General features: G+C 45.2%; 1 pseudogene; it reads right to left on the bottom strand.

Annotated features, from left to right (window-relative positions):
* Nucleotides 1–678: 678 nt before the first annotated feature.
* On the bottom strand, nt 679–1763 carry LOC102131959 (RNA-binding protein 4B pseudogene; annotated as a pseudogene).
* Nucleotides 1764–3267: the final 1504 nt, after the last annotated feature.

Genomic DNA, 3267 nt, shown 5'->3' on the forward strand with positions numbered 1-3267 from the left:
TATTGGGGAGTTTAGAGCCCCAGATATTCTATATGCAGACCACCATGCTCATGTTTATGTCTTTTTTTTTCTTACGTGTTAGAAATGTTTATTTGTCAAAAAATTATTAAAAAATGGGAGGAGTGGAGTAAAACAAGGCTAAATTTCAGCTAATACTGTAACACCATCACAGGTCAGATATAAAAAAACAAACAACAACGAAACCCCCAATGGTTCTAGCAATTTCAGAAGATTAACTTCAACGTTAGAGTCCAGAACTAACAGAGAAGAGTAAAAGGCTGCTTGCCACTACACGGTCATTTTAAAGAGAAAGGAGATGCTGCAGGTAGGCAGGGAGAAGTATTCAATTCCTAGGAAAAGCAAGATAAGAGGGGTTCCAATGCACAGGAAAAAGGGGATGCCAGCATAATCCTTACCCAGGACTGTTCAGAGGCTGAGAATATAAGGAACAGAGTAAAAAGGCTACAGAGACTAGTATCAGGAGGAAAGAAAAGTCAACTTAGAAGAATCAAATTAAGAAAGAAAACATAGTTGGTCACAAACTTCTTTTGTTTACTGAAACGTGAAGCAATGGAAACATCCTGGCAAAGTGGACCGCACGGAGCAAGTTCTCATATATGCCCACAGCGGAGGTTCAGTCCGCAATTATTCTACCTCCAGTTTTTAAAAGGCTGAGCATCAGGCTCGGTCCATATACTGCTCCTGTTCATAACGGGCCATGCCATGTAGAGAATTCCGTGTAGCTGCTGAAGCCTGAGATAACTCACTCTCTGGCCCATAACCATAGCCCTCTCCAACTGTGGGGAGCATGGCTGCAGCGCAACGCGGTAAGGTTCCTGTCCATTCCATAATAGGAGGAATTGGTGGCCAGAGCAGCAGCCAGAGCAGCTGAAGTGGCAGCAGTGCGGGAGCTTGGCAATAGGTGTCTGTCGTAGGGATTAGCAGAAATAGAGTTGAGGTGGCTGGTCACAGTTGTACTTTGGACTTGAGGCAGATGGGACATGGTCTGCTCTGCCTAGTTATATGCAGAAGCTGCTGCTGCCGCTGTTGCTACTGCCTCATAAAAGCAGACCCAGCATTGCTAATAGTATCACTTATAGATGCTCCATATGCATCGTTGTAATACCTGGATTCCCCATAGCCCACGGTATAAGGCATGTGAACTGCTCCATACTGTTCATTATACTGCTCAGTAAAGTCTGCCACACAACCTGTGTGATCTACTGGGCACTCTTTGGACCAGTGACCTTCTTTCTTACACTGATAGCAGCCACACTGGTCTCCCATCCCAGGGGCAGTTTGAAGCCGGCTTGTGGACAACTGCACGTGCATTATCTTGCCTTGAAACTCTGTGTCGTCAAGGCCCCTGACGGTCTCCACTGCATCCTCTGACCACTCCTCATACATTCCATGTGTATGAAAGCATAATCTTTCACGATGTCACATTCGATGACTGGACCATACTTCTCAAACTTGACTCGAAGCTCTTGGTTGGTACAAGTGGAACTGATGTTACCCACGTGTAACTTGGTTGAAGCTTTGCTCTTACTCTTGCTGGCTTCAATGTTGATGTTCACCCCATGAAGCTTGTAGTAGTGCAGATTGTGTATGGCATCCTCAGCCGCTGTCTTGTCTTCTGTGTGTACAAAGCCGTAGTTCTTAATGATGTCATATTCCAGCACCTTCCCATACTGCTTGAAAAGAGAACGGATCTCCTGCTCTGTGGCCTTCTGGGGCAGGTTTCTGATGAACAGCTTCACCATCCTGACAAGCGCCTCTGGATGGCAGCGGCAGAGGTAACTCCTGCATCAGAGAGAACCCTAAAAAATCGTTTGTCTTGATAAGAGAAAAACTTCAGCCAAAATTAAATTTAAAAGAGTTTAACTGAGCAACGAACGATTCACAAATCCGGAGCCAGAGTAGGCTCAGAGACTCCAGGGCAGCCACATGGTGGAAGGAGATTTATGGACAGGAAAAGGAAAGCGACATGCAGAAAACGGAAGTGAGGTACAGAAACAGCCAGATTGGTTACAGCTCAGCGTTTGCCTTATTTGAACACAGTTTGAACAGTTGGCTATATATGATTGGTCAAAACTCAGAGATTGGCACATGTGTAGGCTACAGTGTGTTTACAGCTCCACTTGTTATAGTTCATGATGCATGGAGAAAACTTTAGGCCAAAATCAAAATATGTAAGGAGGCAGCTTTAGACTAAACTTGATTTAACAGCCTTAATAAGATCCCTGTTAAAAGGCTCACATTTCTGTAGAAGCTACAGTTTTTCAGTTCCAAGGATAGGTAAAAACAGGGCAGCACCATGATCTATAAAATCTAGAGTTATGGCTCAGAGTTAGGGCCTTTTCTTGGTGACATTGTGATGGTTGAGCTGGTCTACAATAAATCTGTGAGGGCAGAACTTGGAAGCGTTGGCTGCCTTCACGGCATGGAAGGCCTCAGCTCTGCGTACCACAGCGTGGTTGTGCTCCTGCCCCATGGTCAGGTAGGACGTGCCTGTGCAGTAGTAGTTCTCACGGTCTGCGGGGCGGCCGCTGGTGCTTCCAGATCCACTGCCTTCCAGGAATGCCACCACAAGAGAGGAGGGCAGTCAGGAACTTGGAGCCTGGGGCTGCACTCATCAGACAGCCAAGTCTTTTTGACCACTGAAGTACAGATGAAATGTTTAACTATCTTCTTACAATATTTAACTTAGTAATTTAGTTTAAAATGCATATACAAAATTATATGTATTAAAAAAACTTTTTTTTTTTGAGACGGAGTCTCGCTCTGCCGCCCAGGCTGGAGTGCAATGGCCGGATCTCAGCTCACTGCAAGCTCCGCCTCTCGGGTTCACGCCATTCTCCTGCCTCAGCCTTCAGAGTAGCTGGGACTACAGGCGCCCGCCACCGCGCCCGGCTAGTTTTTTGTATTTTTTAGTAGAGACGGGGTTTCACTGTGTTAGCCAGGATGGTCTCGATCTCCTGACCTCGTGATCTGCCCGTCTCGGCCTCCCAAAGTGCTGGGATTACAGGCTTGAGCCACCGCGCCCGGCCCAAAAAACTTTTTTTTTTAAATTGCCTTTTCCCACTCACATATTTTATGAAAACATTTTATTCAAACTTTTTAAAGGCATGTTTCATGTCAGTGTCTTCCATCACCTCTAAAGAGATGTTCTCTACCAATTTTCCTGACCACCTCACCTTCACTTCTACTCAAACGATTTGCAACATAGTATTTTCTTCTTAAAAACAAAAAATTTATTACAGACTG

The sequence above is a fragment of the Macaca fascicularis genome, chromosome 8, assembly GCF_037993035.2.
Source record: "Macaca fascicularis isolate 582-1 chromosome 8, T2T-MFA8v1.1".
Lineage (NCBI taxonomy): Eukaryota > Metazoa > Chordata > Mammalia > Primates > Cercopithecidae > Macaca > Macaca fascicularis.